Source organism: Chiloscyllium punctatum, unplaced genomic scaffold (assembly GCF_047496795.1).
Source record: "Chiloscyllium punctatum isolate Juve2018m unplaced genomic scaffold, sChiPun1.3 scaffold_166, whole genome shotgun sequence".
NCBI classification, from domain to species: Eukaryota; Metazoa; Chordata; class Chondrichthyes; order Orectolobiformes; family Hemiscylliidae; genus Chiloscyllium; species Chiloscyllium punctatum.
Genome location: NW_027309900.1, coordinates 200,620 through 221,801, shown reverse-complemented (window position 1 = coordinate 221,801; position 21,182 = coordinate 200,620). Strand labels below are relative to the sequence as shown.

At 43.5% G+C, this 21,182-nt stretch overlaps 1 long non-coding RNA gene across 1 annotated transcript; it reads left to right on the top strand.

Moving 5' to 3' along the window:
- The first annotated feature begins 7,815 nt into the window (after positions 1-7,815).
- Positions 7,816-19,265, top strand: LOC140471849 (uncharacterized). Its single transcript, XR_011957218.1, has 3 exons — positions 7,816-7,955; positions 17,829-17,954; positions 18,966-19,265. It is a non-coding gene; the product is annotated as an uncharacterized lncRNA (long non-coding RNA).
- The last annotated feature ends 1,917 nt before the right edge of the window (positions 19,266-21,182 follow it).

Genomic DNA, 21,182 nt, shown 5'->3' with positions numbered 1-21,182 from the left:
TCTCTGAAAGTTCCTCCAATCCCCAAACTCCTTTGTCCCACTGACATTCTTGACCAGATGTAACTCTCTTTAACTCTAACATCCTCGAGTCCTGTAAGCCTTCCTATCTCTGTAACCTCTACGCATCTGTTCAACTCCCCACTACCGAGGAATGACTCCCTGTATTCGCCATAAGGGAGAAGGAATGACAGTGATCAGATATGATGGAACTGTCATTCCGGAGATTTAGCTGCAGAAAGACCATCGCTGGGAAGTGAATACTGAAGGGTTGTTGGGATAGAGCCATAGAGTCAGAGAGATGTGCAGCACGGAAACCGACCCTTCGGTCCAACCCATCCATGCTGAGCAGATATTCCAACCCAATCTAGTCCCAATAGGCAGACTAGGCAAAAAGCCAACAAGTTGTGAAGGAAGGATGATGTTAATGCATTAATGAGACAGACTTCTGGATCTGAATATGAAAAGTAGAGCTGAGAATAAGCAAGCAGCAGCAACTGTTAGCAGAAATTCTTTTGTAGGCACCACCCAGTGATGGGAATGTCAATATGATTACAGTCAGGACACTGAATGTACTTGTAGCAAGAGCAGGACAGTAACTGTGTGTGACAGTGGTCTCCATGCCGATTGATACAGCAATGGGTATCAGTGCTGTAACGGATAGAATCCTGGATTGTAGGTGAGAGTTTTCTATAACATCATATCATATTTGTAGATCAAATGCTGTGTACTAATAAATATCCAAGAATCCCATTATAAAGGAGTTTTGTGAGCAGAGACAAATAATATTATGCAGGATATATTGAGTTTGTGCCCTGACCATGAGATTTAGGAGGGGAATGAGGCCATTTGGCCCATTGAGTATGCTCTGTCCTTCAATCAGATCATGGCTGTTCAACTCTACTTTCCTGCCTTTTCCACAAAACCTTTGCTTCCCTGATGAACTAAAATCTGCAGGAGATAACAGAACAGTTGGAGAGATAGACAGAAATGGCAAATTTAGTTTAATCTGGACAAGTGTGAGATAGTGTCAAATTCAATAAGAAAGTTATCATACTGAGGGATATTGATATACAGAAGGATCTTGGTGCAAGTCAGTAACTCTCAGAAAATGGTAACAGAAGTGTTTCAGCTGGGAAAGAAAACAAATGGAGCACTGACCTTCATCGGTCACAACGTTGGGTATCGTGGATTGCATCTGATGCTGTCATTGTATCAAATGGTCGTTTGGCCACATTTGGAGTACTGGGTGCATGTCTCATCTCCACACAATAGGAAGGATGTAGAGGCTTTGGAGAGGGGACAAAAGGGGTTTATCAGCACATTGCCTGTGTTAGGGATTTTTAAGGGTGTGTTTGGTGTAAGAGGAAATTATACAAAGTTGGATTGTTTAATGAGAGTATCAGAGGCTGACAGGTGACCAGGTACAGTAATATAACATTTGGAACAGGGTTAGATAATTTAGATAATCAGAATCTCTTTTCTAGTGTGTAAGTTTCAAATACTAGAGCTGGTTTCAAATACTGGTTTAAGGTGAGAAAGAGGAAGTTTAAACGAGATGTGTGAGGCAAGTGTTTTTTTGTGTAGAGTGGATGTTACTGAGGGAGGTCGTAGAAGCAGAAATGTGAGTAAAGGTTTCAAGTGGGATTAAGACACAAACATGAACAGGTAGAGAATAGAGGGATATGGACCATGTGCAGGCAGATGGGATGAGTTAGAATAGTATCTTAGACAGCATAGACGTGTTGGGCCGAATGGTCTGTTTCTGTGCTGCACTGTTAAGTTTTCTAACTTCCCAGCATCGGCCCCAGCATGCTGAAATAGTTAGAAAGGATATGTCAATATGCAATAACTGGCCACTTAGAAACACATTTGATAAAAGAGAATTTGTTTTTGAGCCTGTTGGATTTAATTTGTTGGTGTGAATATAAATGGCAGAATTGTAAGGGTGTAGGAGGGGTGTAGTGGTATAGGGGATATGGTGTATTTGAATTTGAACTTTACACAAGTTTCAATAAGGGCTAAAGAGTAATTTGGTAGAGAATAGGGCCCCTTAAAGATCAATAAGCTCACCAATGTGTGAAACCAGAGGAGATGGGTGAGATATTTGGACAAAATAATCGTGTCAGAATTTACTGTGGCGAAAGACATGGAAGCTCGGGAACTTGGGGAGTTAAATAGTGATGTGTTGGAAAGAATCCTCACCAGAGAAGAGCAAGTGTTGGAATCTTAAATCAAATAAAGGTAGATCAATCCTCAGGAGCTCATTAGGTCTGTGCTAGAATATTGTGGGAAGCTCGGGAAGAGATTACAGAATCCCTAACAGAGATATTTATATTATCAACAGACACAGTGAGGTGTTGGAGGACTGGAGGGTTGTTAATGCTGTTCCGTCACTTAAGGACTGCAGGGAAAAGCCAGGAAATTACAGCCGGTGAGCCCAGTGATGGGGAAGTTGTTCGAGGAGATTCTGAGATAAAGGAGCTCCTTAATGAGAGGTCCTTCATGAATACTATGTCTCAGTATTCACTGCTGAGAAGGGTCTTGTCGTTTGTGAGGACAGCGTGATACAGGCTGATGTACATGTATAGGTGGATGTTAAGAAGGACGATATGCTGAGAATTTCTAAAAGATAAGGATAGATATGTCGCTGAACCAGACGAGATGCGTCCAAAGTTACTACACGAACCGAGGGAATGGATTGCTGCGCACCTGGTGATGACCTTTGTGCCCTCACTGTCCACTGGAGTCTTACCAGATGATTGGAGGCAGGAAAATATTAGTCCCTTGTTCAGGAAAGGGAATAGGGATAATCCTGGGAAATGCACACCTCTCGGTCTTATGTCTGTGGTGTGCAGATTATTGGAGAGGACTCTGAGAGACAGGATTTATTATTCCTTGGGAAACCATAGTTTGATTAGAGGTAGTCAGCATGATTTTGTAAGGGGTAGGCCATGCCTTACATGTCTTATTGAATCTTTTGAGAATGTGATGAAACACCTTTATGGCTCATTCAGAAAGTACGGAGACATGGGATATAGGGAAACCTGTCTGTCTGGATACGGGATTACTGACCCACACAAGACAGAGGGTGATGATCGATAGAAACAATTCATCCTGGAGCAGAGTGACCTGTGGTTTTCTGCAGGGAGTTGTTACAGGACCTCTGCTCTTTGTGATTTTATGAATAAGTTGGATGTGTGAGTGGAAGAGTTGGTGAGTAAGTTTGCCAAAGACACGAAGGTTGGTGGAGTGGTGGATAGTGTGGGGGGCTGTTGTCGGTTGCAATGGGACATTGACAGGATGTAGAGCTGGGCTGAGAAGTGGCAGATGGAGTTCAATCTGGAAAAGTGTGGAGTCATTCATTTTGAAGATTGAATTTGAATGCAGGATACAGCGTTAAAGGTAGGATCCTTGGCAGTGTGGAGGAACAGAGGGATCTTGGGTTCCAAGTCCCTAGATCCCTCAAAGTAGCCACCCAAGCTGATAGGCTTGTTAAAAAGGAATATATTGTGTTGGATTTCATTAGTTTGAGAATTGAGTTTTAATGCCATGAGGTTATGCTGCAGCTGTACAGAGCCCTGGTTCGACCCCACTTGGAATATTGTGTTAAGTTCTGTTCCCTTCATTACAGGAAGGATGTGGAAGCTTTAGAGAGGGTAAAGAGGAGATTTACCAGGTTGCTGCCTGTACTGGAGAGCATGTCTTATGAAGAAAGGTTGAGGGAGATTAGGCTTTTCTCATTGGAGTGAAGAAGGGTGACGGGTGACTTGGCAGAGGTGAACAAGGTGCTGAGAGTCATAGAGTGAATAGAGAGAGATTTTTTTACCCTGACATAAATAGCTATGACAAGGGGGTATAATTTTCGGGTGATTAGCGGATGGTTAAGGGGAGATTTCAGAGGTAGGCTCGTTACAGACTGATTGGTGTATGTGGAATGCACTGCCAGTGGTGGCAGTAAAAGTAGATGCATTAGGGACATTTAATATACTTCTGGATAGGCACATGAATGGTAATAAAATGAAGGGTATGGAAGTTAGAGTCATAGAGATGTACAGCATGGAAAAAGACCCTTCAGTCCAACCCGTCCATGCTGACCAGATATCCCAACCCAATCTAGTCCCACCTGCCAGCACTCGGCCCATATCTCTCCAAACCCCTCCAATTCATATACACATCCAAATACCTCTTAAATGCTGCCATTGTACCAGCCTCCACCACTTCTTCTGACAGCTCATTCCATACAGGTACCACCCTCTGTGTGAAAATGTTGCCCCTTAGGTCTCTTTCATATCTTTCCCCTCTCACCCTAAACCTATGCCCTCTAGTTCTGGACTCCCCTACCCTATGGAAAATACTTTGTTATTTACCCTATCTATGCCCCTCATAGTTTTGTAAACCTCTTTAAGGTCACCCCTCAGCCTCTGACACTCTCCCTGTAGCTCAAATCCTCTAACCCTGGCAACATTCTTGCAAATCTTTTCTGAACCCTTTCAAGTTTCCCAACACCTTTCTGATAGTAAGGAGACCAAAATTGCACGCAATATTCCAACAATGGCCTAGCTAATGTGCTGTACAGTCGCAACATGACCTCCCAACTCCTGTACACGGTACTCTGACCAATAAAGGAAAGCATACAAAAGGCCGCCTTCACTATCCTATCTCCCTGCGATTCCACTTTCAAAGTGTTATGAACCTGTACCCCAAGGTCTCTTTGTTCAGCAACACTCCCTAGGACCTTACGATTAAGTGTTTGAGTCCTGTTAAGAAGTACTTTCCTAAAATGGAACACCTCGCACTTATTTGAATTAAACTTTATCTGCCACTCTTTTTTAATCTTACGGTCGGATAAAGGATTGGCATGTCACCATGGCTGAAGGGTCTTGTTCTGTACTGTTCTGTGTTCTAACTGTCGTATCTTAAACTGGGTAATAAGCTCAGATCAGTGTAAAAGGATATGGCATTCAGGAGAAGCTAATCAACTGGACAGGAAGTTGGGCTTGATGGTAGGAGACAGAGGGTGATGGGAGACATGTTTATTTTCTGACTGGAGACATGTGACCAGCGGTGGAGTGGGTCCCCTGTTGTTTGTTATTTGGATAAATGGTTTGGATGGGAATATTGGTTTCCCGTTAAATAAGTTTTTTGGGTGACACTGGAATTGGTGGTAAAGTGGACAGTGATGAAGTTATCTGTGATACAACAGGATGAACAGTACTGCTGGGATAGTGGGCTGAAGAATAACAGATGGAGTTTAATTAGATAAATGTAAAGTGATCCATTTTGGTGAAACAAACCAGGGCGGGATTGTACAGTTAATGTTCTGGCCCTGGGCAGTTTTGTCAATCAGTGACCCAGGAATGCAGGTACACAGTTCTTTGATAGTGGTATCACAGGCTGGTGAAACGGGCGTTTGGGCTGGTTTCCTTTATTGGGCAGAGCATTAAGTGTTGGAGTTGGGATGTCATGTTGTATCTGTACAAGATATTGGTCAGGTCACCATAAAAGCATTGTTGATCAGTGGGAAGAACTCATCTGGTTCACTTACCTCCTTTAGGGAAGGACATCTGACATTCTAACATGGTCTGGCTAACATGTGACTCCAGACCCACTGCAATATGTCTGACTCTGAGCTGTCCTCTGGGTAATTAGCAGTGGCACCCACATCCCATGAATGGATAAATAAAAATACATACGTCCGTCCCTACCTCTGCAAACACATCCAGCTGCAGCAAATCGGTGTGGCTTTGTAACACTGTTCATGCTCTGGCCACTCTCTGTAACACTCTTACCACCTCCAGCACCTTCACCTCTTTCTGTTCCTTTTGTGACATTAAATCCTGACAATGATTCCCCTTCCCATTGCCTTCCCCCTGCTAGCAGACCCTTTGCAATGCCTTTAACACCTACTCCTTCAACACACTCTCATTTTAAGTACTTTGTGATGATCTTCTCATCCTCATAATCGAATATGATACATTTTGTCCTGAGTGAGGGGCCGGTGGGAATTTCGTGCTGTCTGCTTCAATGGAATGTTCTTTCATTGAGTGATTTACACTGTTCCTTCAAATGGTTTCCACTGTTCATTTACAGGCACACATTTCAGTCTGTTTAGCCTGTTTACCTTGGTCATTTCTCCTCTCAAACCCATGTAATTGGTTATTTTTGTTTCTAGTTGTCGCATGTCCTACTGTGATTCACTTTAAAACTTTATATTTCTTTAAACTGCACTTTATCACAATTTCCCAGAGGATCTCTCCAGGTGATATTACTTATTCACTAAGTTTCATCATACAACGATCGCACTGAGATAGTTATATCAATAGCCAGTTGCACAATTTGTTATTCAAAGCAACACTGAAAGAAGTTCTCTGAACTCCTCTTCCAATATTCCTGTTGTCAGTGTGACTGTCTCAGATTATGGGAATATTGAAGTTTCCCAAAATTATCATAATGTGTTTGGAATTTTTTAACAATGTTTAATACAGTGATGAGCAATGAAATGCTGTTCAGTGGCTAAAACTGTTCTGCTGCTTGTGTCCTTGGCAAGTAGTAGCCAGAATTTACATTCAGACTGACTCTACTTCATGATCTGAGACCAAATGCTTTCTCTGTAATGCCTATGTTATCCATTATTGTTAGTGTTACCCATTTTGCCTGAGTTTCCGCAAGGTTGTGATCCATTGAAAACTTATGTCCACCTTTTGTTTGCCCTGTAAACACGTGTCTCTGGTGTCTAAGTCTCTTTTATCTCTGTGTCACAAATGAATCTACCTTATTGAAGAGACATTATCCATTCCAAAATAAACATAATTTACTCTTTCCCACAATTTCCTCTCACAAATCGATTCCCTGATGTACAGGTTTAGTTAAACTCTGTCCCATCCTGTTCCTTTCTGCTTGTCTTTAGTCACATTCCCACACTGTTCCTATACTTCACCTTTTCTCTGTGGATTTGGAAAGCTCCTTTTACCTGAATCCAGTCCCAGCATCCTCTCTGTCAGTTTGAAGCCCTGTCCATAAACCTACCGACATGATTGGCCAAGATACTGGTCCCTGCACAGTTCCAGTGGGACCATCCGAATGGATTATTTTAAATCAGGTATGGGATGTGGGTGTCTCTGGCTGACCAGCCTTTCTTGCTCAGACCTAGCTGCCCTTGAGCTGATTAACTTGCTCGGCCAGTTCAGAGGGTCATTGAGAGGCAAACATTTTTCTGTGGGTATGTCGGGCAGACCACATGAGGATGGGCAGATGTCCTTCTCTAAAAGACACGTGTTTGGGCTTTTTTTTTGTACATCAGCAATGTTTTCATACGTAATTATGGATTGATAATTACCATTTGTTTTAGTTATTGATTTCAAATTTCTCCATTTCTGATGGTGGGATTTAAACCAGCCTCCACAGAACATTCACTGAGGTTTGGCATACATGCTCTAGCAATAATACCAGGTCAGCACTTCACCTGTGCACAGATTGCTCAACCCTGAGCACTGATACATCATGAAGCTAAACTCGTTCTTCCTACACACTTTTTGATCCTAAAATCATCCTGAATTCTGGTGATATCACTCAGTCTCTCTCTAAGTGGTATCCCTCACTGTCTGGATCTAATTGCTGCCTCTGTCAGTGTCTCTCACTCTTGCAGCAACTCCAAATCCTGAGCCAATAGAATTGTCCACTCCAGAGAGATACAGCAGCACAGGCCAGGGATGGAGACTGGGATTTTCCAGATATCTGTGGGACACAGTATGATTCTCCCTGTGTAACCCTCACTGCTGCTGTCTAATTTCCTAATCTATCTATCTTTCAGTCTCCTATAGGTACTCAGGAAGTTACTGACTCAGTGGAAGTCCCAGCTGCTGGGTGTTTCGTCCATCACCACATTGAAGATGTTTGGTCAGCCAGAGAGACAAAGTGCAGGGAGATCTGGAGCCTTCAATAAATCCTGCAGTGAGGTAAGATCACTCACAGTGCACAGAGCAAGGAGCAATGAGAGGGGTCCAAACATCGGCTAACAAGACATGACATAGATACCGTGCTGGAGGGGGAGCACAGTACAGACACACCCCAGGCTCAATCACCGCCCCAACTTTAACTTACTTTGTACTGAGTCAGCATCGGGAGTGTCACAGTTATCGATCCAGGTCTGTGCTGTCTTAGTGAGTATCAGTACAACAAAGGGGAAAGCAGGCCTCCCACGAGAGGGTGGGACTGCTGCCTGGGATCTTTCTGTTCTGCGCTCCCTCTCCAACACTGTGTCTATGTCATGTCTCCTTGACCAGTGTCTTCAACAGTGTGTAACCCCTACATCAGTTCCAGTCCCTGTAACCTCCTCCCTTCCCTTTCGTCCCTCTACATATTTGAAATGTACTGCATTCCAGCCTACCATCCCTGTCTCTGTAACTTGCTTCAGTATCTACAACATGCCTTATCTCGGAAGTCTCCTCCTTCAATAACTGGAGACAGAGGCATGCAGCACCAGTCGGTCGAGATCCCCTTTGATAACCGTATTCACTGTCCACTACACCATTAATTTGATCATCCATAAAATTACAAACAATGGCTCCTTTATTCTCAACCAAATCGTTTATGTAGATGATATACATCAGTGGGCCCATCCCTGATCCTTATGGCACACCGCTGGTCACAGGCCTCCAGTCTGAACAACAACCCTCTCCCACCTCCCTCTGTCTCCTAATGTGAAGCCAATTTTCTATCCAGTTGGCGATCTCTCCCTGATCCCATGTGATCTAACCTTACTAACCAGTGTATCATGCTAAACCCTGTCAAAGGCCCTGCTGACATTGGTGTAGACAATATCTGGTCACAACTTCAACGAAAGCAATCAAGTTAGTGAGCCCTGACTTTGTCTGCACAATGCCCTGCTGACGATCTTTGATCAATCTTTGCTTTTCCAAACGAATGTGACTCCTATCTGGCAGAATCACTTTCACAACTTACCCACCACTGACGTTGGGCTAATTGGCCTTAAGTTCCCTGGCTTTCCATTGCAGCCTTTCATAAATAATGGAATAAAACTATATTCTTGCCATAGAGCCATACAGCATGGAAACTGACCCTTCAGTTGGTACCAAACATTACCTAAAACTAAACACATCCCAGCTGCCTGTTGCTGGCCCATATCCCTCTTACCCCTCCCTATTCCTGTACTTAATCAAATGTGTTTTAAACATTGTATTTGTACCCACATTCCCCCCCCCACTTCCTCAGGAAGTTTATTCCACTCTCAAACCACCCTCTGTGTAACAATTAGCCCCCATGTTTTTTTTTTAACATGTCCCTCTTCTCACCCTAAAAATGTGGCCCTTCCACTTGAGACTCCCCCATCCTGAGGAAAAGGTAACTGCCATTAACTCTATCTATATCCCTCATCTTTTTCATAAACTTCCATCAGGCCATCTCTCATCCTCCAGGCTCCAGTGAAAAAAGACTGGCTGGATGGGCTTTTTTTCAAAACTCAAGCCTTCCATACCCAGCCACATCCTGGTAAATCTCTTCTGAACGCCCTGCAGCTTAATAATATCCTCACAATAACTGGGCGACCAGAACTGGACAGAGTATTGCAGAACAGGCCTCACCAGTGTCTGTACAATCTCAACATGACGTCCCAAATCCTCCACTCAATGGACTGAGCAATAGTCAGGCATGCCAAGCACTGTCTTATCCATCCTGTGATGTAAGCTTCAAGATTTATGTACCTGAATCCGGAGGGCCCTCTGCTCTAAAACACTAACCGAGGCCCGAACATTAATTGTATAAGCTCTACTCTTGTTTGTTTTACCAAGTGCACTACCTCGCATTTATTCAGATTGAATTCCATCTACGGTTTCTCAGCCATTTCAGCCATATTATCAAGATCCATTTTAGCAAACCTCCTTCACAGTCCACGATTCCACCCTCCAGTCTTCCAGCACCTCACACTTGGCTGTCAATTGTACAAATACCTTTGCTCAGTGCTCCACAATTTCTTGCCTAGCATCCCACAATGTCCTATGATACACTTAATGAAGTCGTGGGGCTGTCCATACCTTTGTGTTTTAAAACCTCCAGCACCACCTCTTCTATAATGTGCACTCTTTTCAAGTCATAGAGATGGATACCATGGAAGCAGAGCCTTCGGTCCAACTTATCTATGCTGACCAGAAGATCTAAATGCATCCATCCCATTTACCAGCATTTGGCCCAAGTACCTCAAAACACTTGTTATTGATATACCCAACCAGATACCTTTTAAATGTTGTAATTGTATTAGTCTATGTTACTTTCTCTCTCAGCTCATTCCATACACGCATCACCATGTGCATGAAAAAGCTGTCCCTTCAGTCCCTTTGAAATCTTTCCCCTCTAACCTTAAACCTATGCCCTCTAGTTTTGGACTCCCAACCCCTGGGAAAAGACCTTCAATGTTTACCCAATCCATACCCCTCATGTTTATATAAACCTCTGTAAGGTCACCCCTCAGTCTCCGATTCTCCAGTGACAGTAACCCCAGCTTATTCAGCAACAACCCGGGCAATATCTTGTTAATCTTTTCTGAGCACTTTCAGATTTCACAACGTCATTCCTATAGCAGGGTGACTGGAATTGCCGAGAACTCAATTGTGGTCTAACATATTGCTCTTGTTCCCTGAGTTCCCCAGTCTTTCTCCACAGTAAGTTCTGGAGTGAAAACATTGTTTAGGGTCTTAGGAAATATCCAGCACTTCTGCACATCAATTGCCTCATTCATCTTTAAGGGCCCTTATTTTGTCTCGAGTTACTCTATTACGCTTAATATATTTATACAACCACTTTTGGATTCTCCTTATGCTTCTCTGCAGAGGCTATTTCATGTACCCTTTCTGCATTCCTGATTTCCACCCAAAGTGTATTTCTCCAGCCCCTGTGATCCTCGTGGATTCCCTTCATCCAGCTGACATGTTCCCCTTTTCCTTGACCGGACTCTTAACAGACAGCCAGTGTTTCCGAATGCTGTCAGCATTGACCTGCACACAAACAGGAACATGCTGGCACTGAACGCTCAATTTATCTCACTTTTAATATATTCTCACTTGCCAGATTTCACTTTCCCTGTAAATGGACTCTCCAATCACCTTTTCAAAGTTCCTTGGCTGATACGATCAATATTAGTCTGGCCCCATTTTACAATTTGAACTTGTGGACCAGGCCTGTCCTTTTCCATAGCCATTTTCAAACTCATACAACTGCCTCAGTCCCTTTCCCTACCTTGTTTCCCAAGTGGAGGTCAGGTTTTGCCCATTTCTCTTTTCAGTCCATTTACATATTGATTGGGAGTTTTCTGGAACGCAATTACCAAATTCCTCCCTTGCAAATGCTGAACACTGGCAGTCCCAGTCTCAGTTTGGAAAGTTTAAAAACCCCTGCCATAACAACCCTATTATTGTGATCGATATTTGAGATCTCCTGACATATTTGTTCCTCAGTCTGCCACGGATTATTCGGGGTCAATAGGACAATCGTGTCAGAGTGATGACCCATTCTTAATTCTCAGTTCCACTAACATAGCTTCACTGGGCGATCCCACAGGAATATCCTCTCTAAGTACTGCTGTGATGATTCATGCAATCAAAACCCACCACCACGCATCCTCTCTTGCCTCCCCTTCCTGTAGCATCTCTACCTTGAAACAATGAGCTGCCAGTCCTGCCCCTCCCTCAGCTGTGTTTCTGTAATAACTATAATATCCCAGTCCCATGTCCCAATCCATGTCCTGAGTTCATCTTCCTTAGCTGTCAGGCCCCTTGCAATGAAATAAATGCAGTTTAATCATCGGTTTTCCACTATTCCCTGCTATGTTCTTGCCTGCCTTGTCTGTTGAAATTGCTGTCTTTAACTTGTGCACCAACCTCAATCTTCTTTCTGACCTTATGACTGTTTACGGTCCAACACCCTGCCAGATTGGATTATATCCTCTCAAGCAGCTCTCACAATTCGCCCCACCAGGATATGGGTCCCCCTCCTGCTCCCAGTTCAGGTGCCTTCCCCACCCAGTCCACCTGTTCTGACACCTTTAGGGATATTTGGTCAGGTCCCTGCGTTCCTCAGTAGTCGGCAAGAACCAACCATTCATTATGTCTGCCCTTTGCTTATCATACCTCCCACAGGGTATGACCTCACATTGATCAGAACTAAACTCTGCTCAGATTATCATCTGATCGTCATCAGACTGTAACGAGAGACCATCCCCTTCACTGAGAACATCTTCATCTTTCATGTCGACTGCAAACCTATGAATGATAACTTTTGCTTTCACATCGAAGTTATTATTCAATAGATTAACCAGTGCTGGTTCCTGCACAGATCCCTGTGGTACACCCGCTGGTGAAAGAATTTCAAACACGAAGAGGTTTATCCACGAATTTTGTATCCAATTTACCAACTTGCCTTGAATCCCAGTGGCTCTTCCCTTTCGGACCAGCCTTCCATGTGGGACCTTGTCAAAGGCCTTATTCAGGTCCATGTAAACCACATCATCTGCACTGCCCTCATCAATATTTTGAGAGATCATTTAAAAAAAAACGCAACTGAATTCCTCAGACAGTATCTTCCTCTGCCAAATCCGCGATGACTCAGCCAAGTTGATCCCTGCCTTTTCAAGTGTTTATTCATCCTCAGAATTGTTCCCAGAAATGTCCCTCCCCCTGTTGTCAGACTATCTGCTCTGTAATTACCTGGCCTATTCTTGCTGCCCTTCTTGAACAAAGGAACCACCTTAGCGATCCTCCAGTCATTCAGCACTTCACCTGTGGCCAGCAAAGTATTAAATATATACACCTGTGCCCCAGCAATCTCCTCCCTTACCTCCCATAGCAGCCTGGGATATATTTCTTTGGGCTTTGGGGATTTCCCCACCTTTATGCCTGTGAAGACATTTAATACTTGCTCCTTATTGATCTTAACATGTTGTAGAAACTCACCATCCCAACTGAAATCCCCGGCTACAATGTCTTTCTCCTGTGTGAATACGATGGGAAGTATTCATTGGAGACCTCACCTACTTCCTCTGGCTCCATGCACAGATTATCCCTTTGGTTTCTAACAGGCACAACTATTTAACTAGTAATCTTCTTCCTCGAACTGTATTGATAAAATACCTTGTGGCCTTTTCTTAACGGTATCTCCCAAGGGTATTTCAAGCCCATTCTTTGCTCCTCATTTTTAAGGACCCCTTGCACTCTCTATACTTTTGAAGTGCTTCGCCTGTTTTCATTGCACTGTACTTACTTTATCCAGGTCACGATATCGCGTGACCAGTATTCACTGCAGTTACTGCCGTTGTCTTTCACTCTTCTCTTCTGGGAGCACACTGGCCCAGAATTCTCCCTGTATCACTTTAACCTTCTTCCTTAATCCGAATATGAACCCAACTGTAAATAGTTCCTCCCAGTCTGTGTTTGCCAGATCCTGTCCCGTGATAATGATAATGCTCAGTGACAGTAATATTCTAATGATTAGGGGGCTTCTCCAAATTTTGGCACCTTCACTTCTGCACTCTCCTTATCTCTTTCCAAAATGACTTTGACACTTAGTGTTGTGTCCACTATCCCAAAAACCCTACAAAAATCCTTATCCTTCTGTCTATCATCCTGTCCAGCATCTACAACCTACTCTGTCGGTAACACCCAGCCCTTACTGATCTACCCTCCAGCCTCTCCAGCACATGATATCACTGCAAACTTCTCCGGTCCCCACAGCACTTCTCCATCCTTTCATACAGCACCTCATTACCTCGAACTATTCAGAGAGTACGGAGGCATGGGATACAGGGAAACCTATCTGTCTGGATACAGAATTCCTGGCCTCTAGAAGACAGAGGACGATGATAGATACAAAACCTTCAGCCTGGAGTTCAGTGACCAGTCGTGTTCTGCAGGGATCAGTTCCCGGAACCATGCTCTTTGTGATTTTTATAAATGACTTGGATGTGGGAGTGGAAGATTGGGTTAGTAAGTTTGCCAATGACACAAAGATTGTTGGAGTGGTGGGTAGTGTGGAGATCTGTTGCTGGTTGCAACGGGGTATTGACATGATGGGGAGCTAGGCTGAGAGGTGGCAGAAAGAGTTCAACCTGGAAAAGTGTGAAGTGATTCGTTTTGGAAGGCGTTACTTGAATTTGGAATATTGGGTTAAAAGTAGGATTCTTGGCAGTGTGGAGTAACAGTTGGATGTTTGGTTCCATGTCCATAGATCCCTCAAAGTTGCTACCCAAGCTGATAGGGTTGTTAAGAAGGAATACGTTGTGTTGGCTTTCATTAGCTGAGGGATTGAGTTTCAGAGCCGTGAGGCTATGCTGCAGTTCTATGGAGCTCTGCTTAGACCACACTTAGATATTATATTCAGTTTTGATTCTCTCATTACAGGAAGGATGTGAAAGCTTAAGAGATGGTAAAGAGAAGATTTATAAGGATGCTGCCTGGACTGAAGAATATGTCTTATGAAGAAAGGTTGAGGGAGGTAAGGCTTTCCTCATTGGAGTGAAGAAGGATGAGGGACGTCTTGATCGAGGAGAACAAGATAATAAGAGGTGCAGACACAGTGAACAGTGATTTTTTCCCCCATGGCAGAAATGTCTATCAGAAGGGAGTATAATATTAAGGTGACTGGAAGAAGGTTAAGGGGAGATTTCAGAGTTTGGTTCTCCACAGAGTGGTGGGTGTGTCGAATGTACTGCAGTGGTGGTAGTAGTTAGGTGCGTTAAGGGCATTTAATAAGAGTCTTGGAAAGGCACATGGATGATAGTGCAAAATGAAATGTATGTAGGTTTGATCTTAGAGGAGGATAAAAGGTCGGCAGAACATTGAGGGCCCAAGGGCCTTATACTGTACTGTTTTATGTTCTACGTTCCGTATGGAAAACTGGGTAATATGTTCTGATCAAAGTAAAAGGATACGGCATCCAGGAGGAGCTAGTCAACTGGATATACAATTTACCACATGGTAGGAGACAGAGGGTCATTGGAGACATTTTGTTTTTCTGACTGGGGGTGTTTGTCATTTGGATAATTGATTTGGCTGAGAATATTACTTTCCTGGTAAATACGTTTGTAGGTGGCACTAAGATTAGTGATATACTGGACAGTGAAGAAGGTTAACTATGATAAAACAGGATGAACAGTACTGCTGGGATAGTGGGCTGAAGAATAGCAGATGGAGTTTAATTAAATAATGTGAAGTGTTCTATTTTGGTAAACCAAGCCATGGCGGGACTTGTACAGTTAATGTTCGGGCCCTGGGTAGTGTTGTCAGTCAGCGAGCCAGAGATGCAGGTACACAGCTCTTTGAAAGTGGTGTCTCAGGGAGACAGGTTGGTGAAGCAGGTGTTTGGGATGGTTACCTTCATTGGTCACAGCATTGAGAGTAGGAGTTGGGATGTCATGTTGTGGTGGACACTGGTGAGGTCACCATAAAAGCATTGTTGATCAGTAGGAGAAATACATCTGGTTCACTTACATCCTTTAGGGAAGGACATCTGACATTCTAACCTGGTCTGGCTGTCATGTTACTCCAGACCCACAGCAATATGGTTGATTCGGAGCTGCCCTCTGGGTAATTAGCATTGGGGCAAAGAATGCTGGTTCTGGTAGTGACACCCACATCCCATGAATGAATAAGTTAAATACATATGTCCCTCCATTCCTCTGTGAACCCCTCCAGCTGCAACAATCCGTACTGGCTTTGTAACACCATTCAGGCCCTGACCACTCTCTGTAACACTCTCACCACCTCCAGCACCTTCACCTCTCCCTGTTCCTGACGTGTCATCAAACCCTGACAATGATTTCCCTTCTCACTGCCCCCCTCCTGCAAGCAAACAGTTCACAATCCCTCTAACACTTACTGCCTAAACACTCTCTCACTTTAGAATTGTTAGTACTTTTTGGTGATCTTCTAAGCCTGATAATCTAATAAGATCCATTTGTCCTGAGTGAGGGACAGCAGGAAATTTCTTGCTGAGATTTTGACTGTTTCAATGGAATGTCCTTTTGTTGAGTGTTTTACATCATTCTTCAAGTGTTTTCAACTGTTTGCTTACAGACACACATTCTAGTCTGTTCATCCTGTTCACCCTTGGTCAGTTCTCCTCTCAAACCCATGTAAATGGGCTATTTTGTTTCACATTGTGTCTTGTCCATTCTGTGATTCATGTTAAAGCTTTAGAATTAATTAAATTTCACTTTATCCCAGTTTCCCAGAGGATCTCCCTGTGTGCCATTACTCATTCACTCAGCTTCATCAGACAACAGTCGCTCTGAGATAGCTGCGTCCCTCGCCAGTTGCACAATGTGATATTCAAAGAAACACTGATGGGAAAAAAAAGTTCTCCTCTTCGAATATCACTCTTGTCAGTGTGATTGTGCTAGATTATGCGAATATTGAAGTTTCCCAAAATTATCTCAATGCCTTTGTTAAAAATTCCAATGAGTTCCTGTTTAATGCAATGATGAGCAAGGAAATCCTGTTCGGTGGCTAAAACTGTTCTGCTGCTTGTGACCTTGGCAAGTAGTAGCCAGAATTTACATTCAGACAGATTCTACTTCATGATCTGTGGCCAAATACTTTCTCTGTAATGCCTTTGTTACCCATGTCTGTCAGCGTTACCCAACCGTCCTTTCCCATTCTGCCTTAGACCCCGCAAGATTGTGAACCATTGAATATTTATGTTCCACCTTTTGTTCGTCCTGTAACCATGTCTCTCTAGTGTCTAAATCCCATTTATCTCTGTGTCACAAATCCATCTACCTTATTGAAAATACTTTGTCCATTCCAAAATAAAACATAATTTACTCTTTCCCATAATCTCCTGTCACAAACCTGATGTACAGTTTTAGTTAAAGTTTTTCCATCCTGTTCCTGTCTGCTTGACTTCAGTCACATTCCCATGCTGTTCTGATGCTTCACTTTTTATCTTTGGATTTGGAAAGCTCCTTTCACTTGAACCCTGTCCCTGCATCCTCTCTATCAATTTAAAGCTCTGTCCATAAACCTGCCAACATAATTACCAATACTCCGTTCTCATCATGGTTCCACTGGATCCCAGTGCAATGGGATTGTTTTTATTTACTTGTGGGATATGGGTGTCTCTGGCTGCCCAGCCTGAGCTGCCTTTGAGTTGAGTAACTTGCTCGGCCATTTCAGAGGTAAATTGAGAGACAAACACTTTACTGTGGGTATGTCGTGCAGACCACGTGAGGATAGGCAGATGTTCTTCTCTTAAGGACCAGTGTCTTTTTGATGAACAAAGATTATTTTGGACATCAGCAATGGTTTCATACTTATTCATGAATTTGTAATTGCAAGTTGTTTTTAATTATTGATTTAAACTTCCCCCATTTCTGTTGGTGGGATTCAAACCTGTCTCCCCTGACCATTAGCTGAGGTTTGGGATACATGCTCTAGCAATAATACCACTCGGCCATCACTTCACCTGCTCACAGGTTGCTCATTCCTGATCGTTTATGCCAGTGCATACTGAAGCAAAACCCGTTCTTCCTACACAATTATTTGATTCTGACATCTTCAAGCAGTCTGGTGATATCACTCAGTCTCTCTCCACGTGGTATCCCTCACTGTGGGGGTCTAACTGCTGCCGCTGTCAGTGTCTCTCACTCTTGCAGCTACTCCAGATCCTCAGCCAACAGAATTCTCCACTCCAGAGAGATGAGGCAGAACAGGCCAAGGATGCAGACTGGGATTTTCCAGATCTCTGTGTGACTTAGTGCCATTCTGTATGTGTAACCCTCAGTTCATCCGTCTAACATCCCATTCTGTCTATTTCTCTGTCTCCAGTAGGTTCATGACTAAATAGACTTCCCATCTGCTGGGTGTCTCGTCCATCACCACATTGAATATAGTTGGTCAGCCAGAAAGACAAAGGGAAGGGAGATCTGGAGTCTTCAATAAATCCTGCATGAGGTAAGATCACTCACAGCGCACAGAGCAGAGAGCAAGAGTGGGCTCCAAACATCAGCTAACAAGACATGACATAGATACAGTGCTGGAGGGGGAGCACAGTACACACACCCCTCAGGCTCAATCCCCACCCCTACTGTAAGTTCTGTTGTACTAAGACTCATTACTCTGCAACACTGTATCTGTGGCATGTCTTGTGCACCAGTGTCTTCAATAATTTGTAACTCCTATAACAGTTCCTGTCTCTGTAACCTCCTCACTTCCCGATAGCCCCTCCACATATTTGAAATGTACTGCATTCCAGACTACAATCACTATCACTGTGACTTGCTACAGTGTCTATCACATGCCTTATCTCCTCCTCCAATAACTGGAGACAGAGCCATGCAGCATAAAAGGGTTCCTTGGATCCAACTAGTCCATGCTGACCAGAGTCCCTGAACAAGTCATGTTTCCCTGCACTTGACCCATATCCCTTCAAACCTTCTCCTCTCCATGTACCTGCCCAAATGTTTTTTACATGTTGTTATTGTACTTTTCTCTACCACTTCCCCTGGGAACCCATTCCATGCCTGCACCATCCTCTGTGTGAAAAATGTTCTCCTCCAATCCCATCTAAGTCTTTCCTCTCCCATCTCATATTTATGCCCTCTAGAACACAGATCATGACAGTGCAGTACTGGCCTTTCAGCTCTCGATGTTGCACTGACCTGTGGAAATAATCTGAAGCCCAAGTAACTAACACTAGTCCATTCTTGTCCATATGCCTATCCAATGACCATTTAAATGCCCTTAAAGTTGACGAGTCTACCACTGTTGCCGGCAATGCATTCCATGGCCCGACTACTCTGAGTAAAGAACCTACCTCTGGCATCTGTCCCATATCTATTTATTAGTATTAGTATCTACCTCAATTTACTGTCTCCCCTCGCATTAGGCATCGCGATCCAAGACAAAAGGCTCTCACTGTCCAACTCATCTAACTCTGTTTATGTTATATGTCTCAATTAATAGGCCTCAAATGTCTTCTCACGACCAGAAACAGATTCAAGTCTCTCAGCATTACTCATAAGTCCTTCACTCCAGACTCGGTAAAATCTTAGTAAGTCTCCTCTGAACCCTATCCAAATCTTCAACATCCTTCCTGTAATGCGTTGGTCTGAACCATAGTCAAAACTATGACTATGAACCATAGTCAAAATTTGAGCGGGAGCAGCGTCGAAGTAAAAGCGAACCCGGGAGACTACAGCAAAGGTAAGACAGTTCGTTTTAAAATTGCTTACCTGTAGCGGGCAGCGGTGTGTTTTTTTTTTCTCTCTCTCTCTCCACAGAAAGAGCGGGAGCTGCAGAGGAAGTGACGGCGAGCAGAGGGGCAGCCGGGAAGGAAAAGTGAGTATATAAGTCTGGAAGGATCTAAAGAAAGGGAATTCATGGAATGCTTACAGGATGGCTTTTTGGAACAGCTTGTCATGGAGCCCACAAGAGAGCAGGCTATTCTGGACCTCGTGCTTTGCAATGAACCAGACTCTATAAAAGATCTTAAAGTAAGGGAACCATTAGGAAGTAGCGACCATAATATGGTAGAGTTCAGTCTGGAGTTTGAAAGGGAGAAGGCAAAATCTGATGTAATGGTGTTACAGTTGAATAAAGGTAATTATGAAGGCATGAGAGAGGAACTGACTAAAATAGACTGGAAGAAGAGGCTAACCGAAAAGACACTAGAGCAAAAATGGCAGGAGTTTGTAGGTGTAATTGAGGACACTACAGAGGTTCATTCCCAAGAAAAGAAAGATTAACCGGGGAGGGATTAGACAACCTTGGCTGACAAAGGAAGTCAGGAAATGTATTAAAGAAAAAGAGAGATCCTATAAAGTGGCTAAGAACAGTGGGAAATCAGAAGATTGGGAAGGATACAAAAGCCAACAGAGGATAACAAAGAGTGTAATAAGAAATGAGAGGATCAAATATGAAGGTAGGCTAGCCAGTAATATTAGAAATAATCGTAAAAGTTTCTTTCAGTACATAAGAAACAAACGACAGGCAAAAGTAGACATTGGGACACTTCAAACTGATGCAGGGAGCCTAGTGATGGGAGATAAGGAAATAGCAGGAGAACTTAACAAGTACTTTGCGTCAGTTTTCACAGTGGAAGACCTGAGTAATATCCCAAAAATTAAAGGGTGTCACGGGGCTGAGTTGAGTATGTTGCCATTACGAAAGAGATAGTGCTAGAAAAGTTAAAAAGTCTTAAAATTGATAAATCTCCTGGCCCCGATGGGATACACCCTAGAGTTCTGAGAGAGGTTGCTGAGGAAATAGCAGAGGCATTGGTTAAGATCTTTCAAGAGTCACTGGAGTCAGGAAAGGTCCCGGATGATTGGAAGATGGCTGTAGTAACCCCCTTGTTCAAGAAAGGATCAAGGCAAAAGATGGAAAACTATAGGCCAATTAACTTAACCTCGGTTGTTGGTAAAATTCTAGAATCCATCATTAAGAATGAGGTTTCTAAATTCTTGGAAGAGCAGAGTCTGATTAGAACAAGTCAACATGGATTTAGTAAAGGGAGGTCATGCCTGACAAACCTGTTGGAATTTTTTGAAGAGGTAACAAGTACGTTAGACCAGGGAAACCCAGTGGATGTGGTCTATCTGGACTTTCAAAAGGCCTTTGATAAGGTGCCACACGAGAGGCTGCTGAGCAAGGTGAGGGCCCATGGTGTTCGAGGTGAGCTGCTGGGATGGATTGAGGATTGGCTATCTAACAGAAGGCAGAGAGTTGGGATAAAAGGTTCTTTTTCAGAATGGCAGGCGGTGACGAGCGGTGTCCCGCAGGGTTCGGTTCTGGGGCCACAGCTGTTCGCATTATATATTAATGATTTGGATGAGGGAACCGGGGGCATTCTAGCGAAGTTTGCCGATGATACGAAGTTAGGTGGACAGGCAGGTAGTACTGAGGAAGTGGGGAGGCTACAGAAGGATCTAGACAGGTTGGGAGAGTGGTCCAGGAAATGGCTGATGGAATTTAACGTGAGCAAGTGCGAGGTCTTGCACTTTGGCAAAAAGAATAAAAGCATGGTCTACTTTCTAAATGGTGAGAAAATTATTAAAGCCAAAGCATAAAGGGATCTGGGAGTGCTAGTCGAGGTTTCTCTAAAGGTAAACATGCAGGTTGAGTCTGTGATTAAGAAAGCGAATGCAATGTTGTCTCTTATCTCAAGAGGGTTGGAATATA